The 14845-nt window shown below is 32.4% G+C and overlaps 1 long non-coding RNA gene across 17 annotated transcripts; it reads left to right on the plus strand.

The window, feature by feature from the left end:
- Nucleotides 1–3469: 3469 nt before the first annotated feature.
- Nucleotides 3470–13184, plus strand: LOC132635732 (uncharacterized). Of its 17 annotated transcripts, none has more exons than XR_009580721.1 (7): nt 3470–3636; nt 4266–5530; nt 5623–5673; nt 6080–6633; nt 7256–10114; nt 10795–10910; nt 12673–13184. It is a non-coding gene; the product is annotated as an uncharacterized LOC132635732 (long non-coding RNA). The 17 variants fall into 17 exon arrangements; XR_009580712.1 differs by adding an exon at nt 10580–10710 and having other exon boundaries at nt 3474–3636; nt 6080–10114; XR_009580718.1 differs by adding an exon at nt 10580–10710 and having other exon boundaries at nt 3474–3636; nt 6080–10114; nt 10795–10906.
- The last annotated feature ends 1661 nt before the right edge of the window (nt 13185–14845 follow it).

A 14845-nucleotide genomic window follows, 5' to 3' on the forward strand; every position in this document is an offset into this window, starting at 1 on the left:
ACCTACTATCATAGTTAAGAGACCATTTTTATCCTTTTCTCGGATAAAGTATCCCTAATCTTTTCTTTATGTGAAGTCTGTCCCCTTCAGTATCTAGAAGTAATTTTTATCTGAAGAGTCAAAATTGTTTTTTCCTAAATAATTTTAAAAGATTAACAATGAATGTTGAACCATTTGACTACTCACTCCATCCCAATTTATGTTGAACCATTTGATTAGGCACAGAGTTTAAGAAAGAATTTGAAATTTGTGGTCCAAATTAAGCTTTGGATATTTACATGACTGTAAATTATCTCATAAAGTTAAATTATTCCAAAAGGCGTTAATTTTTTTTTATCAGACCAAAAAACATAGTGTGTCACATAAATTAGGACTGATGGAGTACTAATTTGAACTCGGAGCCAAGGGCCTATCGGAAACATCCTCCATACCTCACAAAATTAGGGGCTTAGTCTGCATACATCCTACGCTCCCCAAACCCCACTCGTGGGATCATAATGGGTTTGTTGTTGTTGTTGTAATACTAATTTGAACTCAATCAGTACTTTATCGGGTAGAGTTCAAATTTTGAGACACAAACGAGTATTTCTTTAATCGTGAATTTTTCATGTGCCTACTATTATTTTGAACTAGTGAACTTACCGCGCTTCACGCTGTTATGAATGATCTCGTTATATTTATGAAATCATTTTTTCCTGATATTCAAATACTTATTAACAAAGTGAACGGGAAAGATAAAAGAAAATCATCTCTTAATTTCCTTTGCATAAAGTATTCATTATTTACTTTGTTGGTTGTTTGACAGAAACCAAGATAGATGCGTTCTCATCTTAGTCTAATTTTTAAGTAATAAAATTGAATGAATAGGCTTTTTCCACTTTCAACTTTCTACCCTTTCATTTCCCACATAAAAAGGAAATAAACAAAAAGAAAATTTTACTTTTACTTACTTTGTAGCTTATAGGATTTTTAATATAGTTTATAAATATATAAAATTTATTTCAAAGAACTTTGAAGATTACAGCGAAATTCGAATTTACAGTGAAATTAATTAGACGATTTTACCCTCGTAAATTGAATTATATTGTACAAAGTGAAATAAAAGCAAATATTTTGTGTGTTCTGCTTTTGAAATAAAATAAAATATATCAAATTATAAATTCAATTTTCATTGAACCTCTTTACAAAAATAATAACCTAAAATCAAAATATAAACTAACACAAAAAACTCAATACAACAACGAATGTACTTATGATTAGGGGTGTACAAAGTAAACCTACAATCCACAACAAACCAATAAATCGAGTCAAATCGAGAAAAAAAAATCGACTAGTAGTTTGATTTGACTTGTTTTAGTGTTGAAAAAAAAAAGGGACCATAATTGGTTTAGTTTGGTTTGGTTTTAGCTAAAAAAAGTCAAACCGAACCAAACTAACCAACCCGACATTACATGTATTCAATTTTTAAAATATTTTATACATAAAAATATTTATTTGTATTGTAATTTATAAATATTTCTTAAATTTTTTCGTAAATTTTTATCTATTATCATATTATTCAAGTTTGAGCTTAGAATTTGAAATGTCAATAAGTTTTATATCATATGAATGTTAGTAATTCATATAAAGTTCAAACTAAAACCAACTCAACACTAACACTAACAAAAGAAATTCAATTTACCACTAGTAATGACAATAATGTTGGATATCTATTCTTTAGGTTTGCATAATTGGTTTAGAGAGTGAAAATACATAACTTAAGTTTTTTTTTTCTTGTCATGTAATTAATACTTATTAGTTGTACTTATTTGAGCATGACTTAGTATTTTTAGATTATGGTCATTTTCTTTATGGCTTATTAATTAGCAATATTTATTTTAACCAATTTTATTATCTTTTGTTGAATATTTTAATACAATGTCATCACTCTTCACATTTTGTGTTATTTTCTTATGATCAAACACCTTAATTATATAGTTGTATCTTACTAGGACTAAAGAAATATACGAAGTAAAAGTTACTATATATGTTTTGTATCAAGACTATTCCCAAAAAAAATCTGAAAAATTCGAGAAAACCGAATAACCCGAGAAAAGCCGAGGTTGAAAACTCGAATTTTATTGATTTGGTTTAATGTATAAATTTAAAAACCCGACGCAATTGATTTAGTTTGATGTTTAAAAAATCTGAATCAATCCGGTCTATGTACACCCCTCCTTATGATTATCATCTAAGCTGGGGATAAACATTGTAACCAAAGGCTTTAGCGTAAAAAAGCAACAAATTTACAACGTCTTTGACATATATCACTTTATAAGCATATGATGACCCCAAATTTGATGCCATTTCCTTTCTTGTTTTTTTCTTGCACGTCTTTACCTCCTTCGCAGTGAACATGAATATTATGCATGATTTGAACAAATTTATATAAAAATAAGATTGATGATAACCCACTTTTGTCATTTTTTGGTTTCACTATAACTTTGGTTAATGATATCTAGCATCTTGCTTGCCATGAATATGAGTTTAACCGCACACTGTGATATAGCTTCTCACTAAGGTGCACATATTCACATAGTAATACATTAAGTTATAAGATGATAACTGATATTAAGATAAAAGAAATGAACCATTAGCAGGATTAATAACTTATTCAAAGTGGTCTTCATCAATATCTTCTATACATTTACCCAATATCATGAAAAGACTTAATTACGAAGTAAGCAAGGGAACATAAGAAATTAAAATTATATACCCATTTTCGTGTAAATCACCAGAATGAAATATGTTGCGAGAAACTAACATTTGAAAAGAAAAGTTTGCAATTGGGAGATGGTAACCCATCATAGACAATTTAAATTAAAAAAAAAAAACTTACAAAAGAATACATGGTGAAACATCATAAAATATCATTAATTTAAACATTAAATATTTGGGGTTATGGGAATGAAAAACATGGGAGTTATGGTTGTATTTGTTATTAAGAGTAGAAGTTGAAGAGGTGTGAGTTATGGAGGTGAGATTTTTTAAAATAAGTTAAATAAAAAAATAAGAGAAAAATGCCCAAAAAAGGAGAAAAAAAGATAAATGGGATTCATGGCCAAAGAGAGGTGCACATCATTCTTCTTTTGCTTAGCTTTATATTATATATAGATTACACACTACGAGAAAATTGTCTTTTTCCGACTACCAATTCTGATATCAGTCGCAATTTTCCGACTACTGTAAATGGAAAATTCAATTTTATGTTTTATTTTTTTTAAAAAAATATTTATCCGACACCGCTTCCGACCACTGTAATGTAATGTCTGGCAGGAAATTTCGGGAATAAAATATTCCGACTACAATAGTCGGACAAGTCATATAAAAATAGTCGACATAATTTTGACCAAACATCCCGACAACGTAGTCGAAACACCTTTAAAAAGTTAATTAAAAATATTAGGCAAAACCACAACAGAGTGACAAGTGTCCGTATCAGAAAATTTCAATTTTAAAATATAAAATAAAAATAAAAATGGAAATACGCAAAACTGTACGGTTACAAATTCCCAGCACTTGGTCCCTTCAGAAATGGGTTGGCTTTCATTTCTTCAACTGCAATCTCTTCATCCTCTTAGCAACAATAACCCAAAGGTATCCATTACCTTTTTCCCTCAAAATTTCTACTTTTGCACTTTGAAACTCTAATTTTTTTTGAAGATCGAAGAATTTGTTCATCTGGGTTTTCGTTTTTTCTTCTTTTGTTTTGGTTCTCAGAGTTTCAATCTTTGCACTTAGAAAAGTGAAAGGTGATGAAATCCAGAATTTGATCATCTGGGTTCGTTGTTTTTTTTTTTTGGGTCTTTCTTTGACAGTTTTTCTGTAAAATTAATGTGATGAAGCTTGCTCTGTAAAGGTTTTCTTTTGGGTCTGTCTTTGTTTTGATGCTAATGTTTACGTGGGTATGGGTGATGTTGGTAATTGTATTATTAATATTTTGGGTTTTTGATTGAATCTCTGATTTGCAAATTTGCCTAATTAATTTGCTTATTCAAATCAGTTATTGCCTAAATTCCGCCCTGAAGTCATCAATTTACACATCTATCACATTTCTATACTTAACTTGCTTGCTTTCATGGTTGAAGAGTTTATTCTCTTGGAAATCCTACCCTTATATTGTCTTACTACGCTTTACATTGAATCCGAAGAATGTTGCATTTGTGCAGAAACATTAACTTCTACTTATTATCAGCTTAATAAACTTTAACTTGTAATTTTTTCAGCTACACATGATAGATGTATTTTCGTGATATTTTCAATATATCATGAAAATCGAAAGAGGTAAGATTTTGTTTAGCGGGGTTAATAGAAAGAGGTGAGATTTTCTTCTCCTTTTACATTACTCAATTTGTCATATTTATATTTCATTTCTACTTTTTCTTCTGGAATTTCAAAATTTAGCAGTCCTCTTTGTTTTTGTTTTTCCTTTTTATTTTTATTTTTTGGCTCCTTTTTGCCACTTTTGTTTTGAATCTGGTATATTGACTACAAATGCGAAGGTATTCCTAGCGTGTAAAGGTTGTTGGAATAAAATTAGTGGTTTTAAGGTCTCTCTAACAATTGGAAAGGTTTCTATGATACTTAGTGTAAAGTAAGCAAAGTAAGTGAATCAACAGGAGGAAAGATCACATTTGGTCTAGGAGCCGAAAGAGCTCAACTGACTTAGTTGTAGAGGGCGACTGAAAAGGAGGCTAGACACAGTGAGAGCGGTGGACAGAGAGAGATTGTGAATGAGTAAAGGAAAAGTCATCTCATGACCAAAACTAAAACCAGTCAACTTGCCAATCAACTGACCTGCTTTCCTACCCTTTCAATTTCACTGTTTGGGAGTAGAAGATCAGGAGATTCAAGAGAATGGTTTGAAAGCCTCACTTTGTGGAGAGGACTGGGTACAATGGACATAATTTAGTGTCGCGATATAAGTGCTAGAACATTTGAGACAAGTTCTTAAATTTGTTTACAGTGCATTCTTTTAATTCCATTTGAATCTAAAGTTTACAAGTATCTACGGAAAAAGAATATTCATCGGTAGATTTGACGTTCACCTATTGCAAGCCAATATGCTAAAGTTTTTGGTAGCTGGATGAAAATGATGCAATATGCGTTAAAGCTTTTTTTAGTTGAATTACTTCTTTAGCAAAGTATACTTATTTTGTTCTTTGCTATTGCCCATCTTTTCCTTTTTTGTTCGTTGGTCGAGGAAATTGTTGGCTCAACTGTTCATTTTTTTGTAAAAAGGAAAGGCATATAGTAGAATCTCTTTGTATAAATATTGTACAAGCACTAATGTGTGCTCTTTCAGTTTTCGTCCAGGTATTGGCATGGGGTCACTTGGCAGTAATCTCAGCTTCGAGCGAAGCTCTTCCTACTCTTATGGCATGTGTTCTTCTTAGCAGTGTTAGAGCATCCATTACAGAAAATATGACATTTACTACTTTGACTAATGCGGGTGTGACACAAGAAGTTTGTTCCTACAAATACAATTGGTGTACTGGTTCTATGCTCTAATATTTTCTCCTAATAGGTTTCATCATTCTTTTTCCCTTCTTGCTCAGGCGTATTGCTTCAATTATCTTGCAGAGTTTGTCGCCAAAACATGGGACCTGTTTCCACTCAAACTAAGGTCTATAGGTGAGTGCTTCTTACTTCTTCGTATTTGATTGAGTTATATCAAATTAAAGTAATACAAAAATAGTAGATTATTATATTAGGAATAGGTTTATAAAGCAATTGTTGTTCTTATGTAGAATACACGTAAAAAATGTTGAATATTAATATTGGAAGTTTAGGTGATGTGAAGCATGACCTTGGATAACCAACTTCAAATACACCTCCGCGCATGATAAACTGGCCTGTCCTGCTACTCTTACTATTTTTTGTCCTATAAACATTTCTTAACCTCCTCTTTAACTTCTAGCAAAATGACATTATTTGTGCTAACTATTTTAGAACAGGTTGCAAAGGATTATCTAAATTGGATTAAAACGAGTACTACATAGTAAATTGAGTAAACTCAGATCTTTTGGACTTTTTTCAGGAGATAATGATGACCAACAATTTTAAAGGAAGTTGGCCTGGATAGCTCTTCAACATGTCCTTATGATTCTGTAGTTTCAGATTGGCTGAGGAAGCAGCCTGTAGGAGGTATTCCCTTCCAAATTCATACAAAAAATCCCTCTTCCTCCCGTCCCCTAAAAACAAAAAAGGTTCAATAAAGAAGTTGAAAACATTAAAACATCATCCTCAGCCTCTGCATTTGTAATAAATGTAAAGGTTGAAAGTTTTCTGTGGAAATAGAATGTTTAAATTTATTTTAATTTTGATTAACAGCAGCCTCATTGTGCTTTAACATGGAATATTCTATTGAACATTTTACTTATTTCCTTTTTCTGGAGAGACCAAGGGGCTGATGGGCCTTTTTGATCTGCTATTTTGCTGATTGATGACATTGGTCTCTGTTAGTAGATAAGTTCCCTCCCAGCTTGATAGTGCCACTCTCTCTAAAAGACCTACTTCAATAAGGTGAAGACCCTCAAGGCTGCAATTTATGCTGACAAGTTTCCATCGGAGGTTAACGCTGGTGGAATTTATGTATGATAAGTTTTTGAATTTAATAAAGAGCTCCATTATCGTATCAGTTTATCTTGCCAAATGTCATTCAGAAAGATGGCATACTACATTCATCTTTCTGAAATATTCTTTGATTACAAATAATTGTTTCGCCTATTAACAGAAGGAGCATCTATATAATGGTTGAACAAAATAAATTTTGTTTAGTATTAGTTCAAAAAACCAAAGCAAGTTGCTCTGTAATAATTATAGGTTTGCAGCTCCCAAGTTGTAAATCACGTCTCCTTTCTGAAACTATAGTTTTTATTTTTTAGATTCTTATTTCAGTTCAGATGTCAAGCATTTTGGTCTTTGTTGGTGGTGTATATAATGTAGCATTAGCTGAGGTTTAAAGAGGGTGATCTCATGTTAGGATTGTGTCAATTCTTCAACTTTGATTTAGAGGGTTATCTCTTGAACCTTGATTTGGGAACTCTGTGATCTGATGTTGCTGATTTGTTGCTAAATTTTAGAGGTCCTAACTGACCCTTATACATGATTCTGAGCTGGGAATATCCTATAGTGTGGACTATGTCCTTTATAAAAAAAATATATGTGCCATTGTGTGGACTATAACAGTTTTTCTTTAATGTGTGTCTTTCAGGGGTGCTGCAACAAGGAGAGGGAAAAGATTAAAAAACTGTTCTGAAAACATATGATTAATGTTAATTGCCCTTGGGGATCCCAATGCTAGCTATAATATAATGACATTATATGGTTAAATAGTATGACAAACTTGGTCATTTGTTGAAAATTTTGCAGATTAATGATGGTTGCCAATGGAGAAAATGTGGTCAGAAAATGACAAAAGAGAATTCATATTCACGAGCTTATTGTTTTTGCACAAGGCTGTTGGAAGAATAAGAAAAAAGCACATGTCTGAAATTATTCAATTTCATAGTGGATATTACCGTTTATTGGATAAACTTTTTTGTTTCTTATAGTCTTTTGGTTCAAATTAAGTGCATTGGTTATTTGCTTACCTGTAAAGTATTACTTTAGGAAGACAATTTGTTATGATTTAATAAAATATTAGTGTTTTAATTATAGAAATATTTTTATTGCTTTGATTATTATTATTATTATTATGAATGAACCGGTTTAGTTAGTGATTATTTTAAAATCCATATTAGTTGTAATTTAATTATACAAAAAAATGTAGAACTCAAATTTTGTCAAATTTTCTGGTGAAGTGTAAAAATTAAAAAAAATAGCGGAGGTTATGACGCCCAGAAAATGAAGTAAAAATGTTATTTGTAAGTTCTATTCTAATAAAAATGTTTATATTTGTAATTGGCTACATGAAATTTTAATTTTCATGTGCATTTATAGGATACATTGAAATATATTCTACCCTAATAAATTTACAACAATATCAAATAATTTAATATAAAAATATCACTTATTATAAAATTACTAATGTCATCTAGAACCGCTCTTCGTACAACCACTTCAATATTTTAGCACCATATGATATATTTATTTCCTTTAAACAAAATAATTTTTAAATATTTTATTAAAATATTATGGTTTAATATACTCTAAAAATAGAATTAAAAATTATAACCTAAAGAAAGAAATCAATTCTTAAAGTAACTTACTACGGTGATTGAATGAATTCCAGCATTATTAACTGAGTGTAGATATTAAGGTTGCCTATGATGGTAAACAAATTATTTATATCCGGTATTTACATTAAATTATACTAACTTACAGTGTTAAGTTATAAATTAAAAAGAAAATATGTAACTAATTAATTATTAGTGATAACAATGTATATAAATATATGTGTCAACTAATTTCTTTTGATACCGATCATGCATCGTGCGGATACGAATATTAATATATGTAAAAAAATAGTTATTATCCCGACAGCAGTAGTGGGGAGGTTAAAAAGGTTATTGGGAGTAGTGTTAGGTCTTTAAAACATTTCACGTCTCCGCACTCTAATAGAGTTTCACTTCCTCTCCGATCAAACCACCAAATTGATGGTTAGAGCTTGGTTTCTCTTTCTCTTCGGTATATTTGATTGGATTTGTTTTGGTTGAATTCATTTTTATTAGTACGGTAATGAGTTTTGTAATGCCCTAGCCTATTGAATTCACTAAAAGTAATTAGTACAACTTGTTGTAACTTTACAACTCGTCTTATTGAATTCTTTGTCAAGACATTAGGACTAGCTGAGAATGAATATCTACATGTTGAATACACTCTTTTAGTCTTACTAGTAGTCTGTCCAAAATATAAGAGAATATAACTCTTAGCCTATTCACCTTCAATTTGATTTAATGACATAAAAATAAGTAGAATCTATTGTGCATGAAAGTAGAATGTTTGCTGTTGAAGGATTGATAGCAGATATGAGCAGTTGTGAAGGATGTATAATAGGACTTATCCTAATCATTTGTTTGCTGTTGTGAAGCAGTGTTGTCGAAGGCACGCTTAAGCCCTGAAGCGAGGCTCAAAACATGTTGAGCGCTTCGCCGGGCTTTATGTGCGCTTTAGGGTCATCATCAAGGCTCTATGACTACTTTTCCTTGCCAATGACCCTCTCTTGAAGAAGTGACACTAGATATATGATATTTCACTTTATCGTAATGTTTTTATAATTTCTTTGTCCATAAATTTGTTATTCATGCTTACTGCTATTAGTCTTGGTCTAAGCATCTATATATATATATATATATATATTTGTATTTTTGCACCATTGCGCCTTTTTTCATTAAAGCCTACACTTTATTTGCGCTTCGCGCTTAAAGCCCCAACTGACATTAGAGCTTTTTTGCGCTTTTCGCTTTTGATAACATTGTTGTGAAGGATGTATACTGGTTTTCTCTCTTTCTCAGTTCTATGCTCAATAGGCTCTATTGCTGAAGCAGAGCTGGAATAAGATAGTTACTTTAGGAACCCCTGTTGCTTCGTAAAAGGATTAACTCTAGCCTACATAAATTAGCACCCATTTCCTTGCAGCTATTGGCTATTCTGATGAAACCTCATTTAACTGGAAGAATAGACTAAAAGGTTGAAAACTTAAAGGTGGATGGAGGTTCTTACAATTTAAGTTGGTTAATTAAGAAATGCACTAGAAGTTCTTAGTTTTTTTTTTTTTTTTTTGATGACATGGGAACCCGCAGCCGCTACCCCTCGGGTGTGCACAGGGTAAACCCAGCTCCTGTGCAATAGCTCGCAAACCACACAGGAGAGGTAACCCGCACTATATCCCCATTTATTGTTGAAATGGTGAAGATTAAGTGTCTGGTGAAGGGTAAGTAATCCTTATGTTTTTCCTTAATTTGTTGAAAGTACAAAAATTAAGATGGTTTAATTTTAATGCAGGTTCAATCCCTCATATGCCGGGAATATGATTACAGCATCATTGAACCATTTTTCCGTGATGCTTGGGGTAGATAGATACAAGGACTTTCCATACGATGTTAGAATGCTAATGTGGACTCAGTTTAAGGTACATGGCAGACAAAGTGTATTTATGTAATACTTGATTTAGTGCTTTTAAATGCATGAATTTGGCATGTTGTGGAATTTGATTTTACTCCAGAGGGAGAACACACTGGATGTTAAAAAGAAATGGTTTTCTCATGTTTCCTAAAAATCAGAAAGTTTAGATATGCTCCTTTTGCTTTTTTTAGTTGGAGCCATCGCTGAATATGGTTTCTTAAAAGAAACGAAAATCCACTTTCTGATAGAATAATTGATATTGCACATAATTTTTCATGTGTTGCAGCCTGCTGTTTGTCAGTTTTAAGAATTCCTTTTAACATTCATGCTTCATGAACTTCCTTTTCTCTTGTCCTTTGGCCCATTCCGGGGACGCAACTGTAATCTTAATTTGTCTGTGACGAAGGTCTTAATGATATAAGGTTTTCAAAAATGAGTTTCTTCTAATGATTTTAGTAATTTGCTGTCAAAGTGTACATGGCAGTCTCGTTATGAAAATGAAATAAATACCATTTTCGACAAGAAAGTATCTTTGTGGATTAAAGAACACTTGTATTGCACACCGGAGATTCCATGAGTTTTGCGGGCCACCTACGAAGATTGGTACTTTAGGCAATTAATTTCCTTCATTTAAATTATCTAAATACGATTAAACTTTTATCCAACTTTTATTTTTTAATTTTGCAGCGAAAGTTAAACGGGGGACAGGCTGTGCCTCTTTTTGAGGTCTTCGAGGAGACACATTAGGAGAAGGAGGACAGTACAAGAGAAGGTTGGTCGAGCCGCGTGCTAAGGAGACGTATGTAAGATTTTGACCTTAATTTGAAATTAAACTTTGGGCTTGTAGGAACTGACATGGGCATTAGGCTACTACTCGACTCATAAACACTTAACCACTAAAAAATGATTACAACACTTCTTTTCAGAAATAGGAATGCACAAATATGCACTGATTCTGGAAAGAAGAACTTAAATTCCCCTCATCTCTTTAACCCTCCTGCTAAATTTTACAAATTCCAAAGATCAATCCTTTAACAAAATCAAACAGATACAACTATTCCGCCTGTCTTAACTAAGTGATATTAACTAATCACTTCATGTTAGTATCTATTATTTATTTTTTCACTATTATAGAAGAGCCAGTTGAGACTCAAGATCGACATGGCTGCTTCATGGTGTTTAATTTTATTTTGAGGGCATAATTGACTTTTGACAGAATAACCTCATCAACGTGTCCTTTCGCTATGTAGTTGAACATCCAATTCATTATCTGTTCACTTTCCCATTTATCTTGCTCTGCTCAAATGTTCTATATCTTCATTTTCTCCATCAAGTTTCATACTTTCTAGCTTGCTTTGATCATTGGCCTTCTCTGTTGTCTCTTACCCTGTTCGAGTGCGCATATATCCTCAAAGTTCATCCCTTTGCTTCCGTTGCTCACAATATAGTAAGAAAAGTTTTATGGGGGTGTAAACTTGTAATGTGTTTTTTTGAAATTGGATTTGCAGATTTTGTTGGAATATCAAGATGGGATTTGACTTCCTGAATAAGCTAGCTAAGCTAATCTTAGATTTGTGCTAATTTTGCAGGTGGCTATATTTTTGTATTAGAACCATGCATTAGTGTGAGTGATCATAAACTGTATAGTTGAACCACATATTGTATATACACAGTTTTGTAACTTTGATAGAAATGCAAAGTACATGACTGAAGGATTGTACTACAAATTAGCAGGAGAGGATATTAAGAGAGAGCTCCTGATCTAATCAAGAACCTAAATGTCCTTTCCCAATCTATGTTCCAAGCTGTCAAGTTGAGCCTCAAATGTTTCCAGCCTGGTTTCTATGTTTGTGTTTTCTTCTTGGCCTTTACATGCGATTCTTCCCTTTGGTACCAATCTTGAAACCAATGACCATTTAGATTACGTAGACTTTTAACAGTGGCACATATAAGAACTGCAAAAGCATTTTGAAATTAAATTGCATACTGTGTTGGCTTCGCTAAGTGCTCTGATCACGGTTATACTATCCTGATTTGTATCTAGAAGACTAGAACGACGCTCAATCCGTTAGTCTATACCTGAAAATATAGGACTATAATAAATGCTATTTGAATTGATTGAATTGTAATTGTGTTTATGTAATACTTAAAACTTTCATAATTTTGTTACTAAACTGACTCATATTCCGTGTTGGGCCCGGCCGTGCTTGCACGGGTTTACCATCATCTAGTCAAGAGAAGAGCTGAGGTAAGCACACTCGGAGAGTTTAGGAGAAACAACAACAATCCCTAACTCAGAATCCATTACAACATATTAATGTATAATCAGTTATCCTAACTGCATTTCTTTATAAATTTCCCGAAGAAGTCAAATCTGTTGGTGCTCTATCAAATGGCTGCTACTTATTTATTTATCTACAGGTATATTTTGAAAATGCATGTTGCTTGTTTTAGCTCTTCTACTTGATATTTCTTTTGTCAAACACAAGAAACCACATTTAATTTCTCCAGCCTTCATTGCCTTTAGTGTAAGTAATATAAGAAAATGTATTTATATTACTTCAGGAAGGATTTCAAAAAGGTTTGGAAGATTGGCATCAGACCCAGCCTGCTTCAGAGGATGGTACCACAGTCCGACCATCGCCTGCGGATATGACTTCAATATGGACACAGGTGGCAGGTGGTCCCAAAAAAGGTAGAGTCTACGGGCTTGGAGTTCTGCGTTCCTCATCTAGTCCTTCGCCGTTGTTGTCTAATGCTTCTACTTCGCAAAATACGAAAGCGATGCAAAGCCGAATTGCAGAGCTGAAGCAGAAGTGTGAAACTTCCGATGCTAAGCTTGCTAAAATTGAGAAGTTTATGAGGAAGCACATGCCTCAAATGTCTGATGATGAGGAAGAGACCGAATCCGATGACAATTAGATTGTAGTAGCTGGTTATTGTTTTTTATTGTGACTTTAGACTTTTTAGACTTAAGTTTCAGGTAGTGATTGGTTTGGGATGTTTAAACTATTTTGAATTTGATGTTTCAAATGTTTAGACTATTTCTTCATATTTGATTGGTGCAGCTAATAAAATAGCAATTTGCTGTAAAAAGAATGGGAAATTTTGACTACAGTAGTTGGAAAATTCAAAAAATTATTTTGCAAAAAATTAAGATTTCTGACTACATCGAGGTTCTGGGTATGAACCCCGGCTCAGTTAAAAAAAAAATGCAAGGCGGAGTTTCGTTGCAAAAGTAGGCCTATTCGGGCAATTCAAGCTGGGGTTTTTTTTTTTTTTTTGGGGGCCTTAAGGCAAACCCAGAATTAAGGCAGACTTTTCGTGAAGTCTTGCCTTGTGAAATTATATTCTTTTGACTGAGTGAGGGTTCGAACCCCGATTCAAAATATTTTCTATCATTTTTTAAAGCGAAAGACAAAAATTAAAGACCAGCAATTTGAGGGACAAAAATTAAAGATCAACGCCTTTGAAGGAAAATCCATGCAAAAAAATGTATATCAAGGACCAAAAGTCAAACCCAATATATTAAGGACCATTTTCTCATTTCTTAAACATTTGCCCAATATCTACACAACCCGCCAGTTAACTTTGACCCCGAAAAAAACGGGTCTAAGTATAGTGTTTATTTTATCAAATAAATTCTTATCTTTTTTCAACTTAGTTCAATTGAAATCAATTATCAATTCTTGAATGAAACACAGGACCCACTTAACTAAATCAATACTTTTCTACAAAGTACGTTCTCTCTCCTCTTTTATCTCTCTATTTGTTTTATTTATTTTTCTGTGCCCCTTTGCTTGTTTAAATTCACCACAATTTTTGTGTTTGTTCTTTGCTTGATGCTTTTGTTTCATATGAAATTTATAGTTGTTCTGATTCTTTTTGCTTCGGGTCAGTTTTAAAACGAGTGGTTTGCAAGGGCGGAGTTAGCATTTTGATTTTGTGGGTTCTCGTTGTGAATTAAATTATTTCGACATATTTAATGTTCAAATACATATTTGAACTTCAAATACATATCTGAACTATCACTTTTTCGCTAGTTTCACTTGCGATTTAAAGCAGATATGCCCTCGTTAAGAAACTAGTGTCTATATCTGTCATTACACAAATGGTGCAAATATACCTATTTTGTTGCCAGTTTTTTTTAAAAAAAAATCATTTAGCTTATCTTTTAATTAAGAAATTGTCATGTGACTTTAAAAAAATAAGTCTATCTATTTTTATATTGGACTTATTTTTTAAAGCCACGAGACAAATTTTTTTGCTAGTGGGTTGTCTCGTTTGTTTGAAAAAAACATCTGCTTGGCTTTAATAAAAAATAAGCCTACAATTTTTTTTAAACAAACCAGACTCGATCACTAGAAAAAAATTACGTCGTGGCTTTAAAAGAAATAGGTAGACTTATCTTTTTAAAGTCATGTGGCATTTTTTAATTAAAAACAAGCTCTTAAAAAAATTATGTCAGCGAAAAAAGTATATTTACATTATTTTTGTAGTGACAAGGATATATATGCACCACTTTTTTAAAGAGAAATATATAAGCTAGTTGAGGGGTATATCTGTAGCTATTCCCAAAATTAAAAATCAACCCATTTGAAGGGCAAAAATCAAAGTCCAGCCCATTTGAAGGGGAAACCGTGCAGTTAAATGAAAAGAAAGTTATACATCTGCCCAATTATCTATACAACCCACAAGGTAACTTTGACCCAATACCCGAAAGAAAAGGGAAAACGAT

Source organism: Lycium barbarum, chromosome 4 (genome assembly GCF_019175385.1).
Source record: "Lycium barbarum isolate Lr01 chromosome 4, ASM1917538v2, whole genome shotgun sequence".
Taxonomy (NCBI): domain Eukaryota; kingdom Viridiplantae; phylum Streptophyta; class Magnoliopsida; order Solanales; family Solanaceae; genus Lycium; species Lycium barbarum.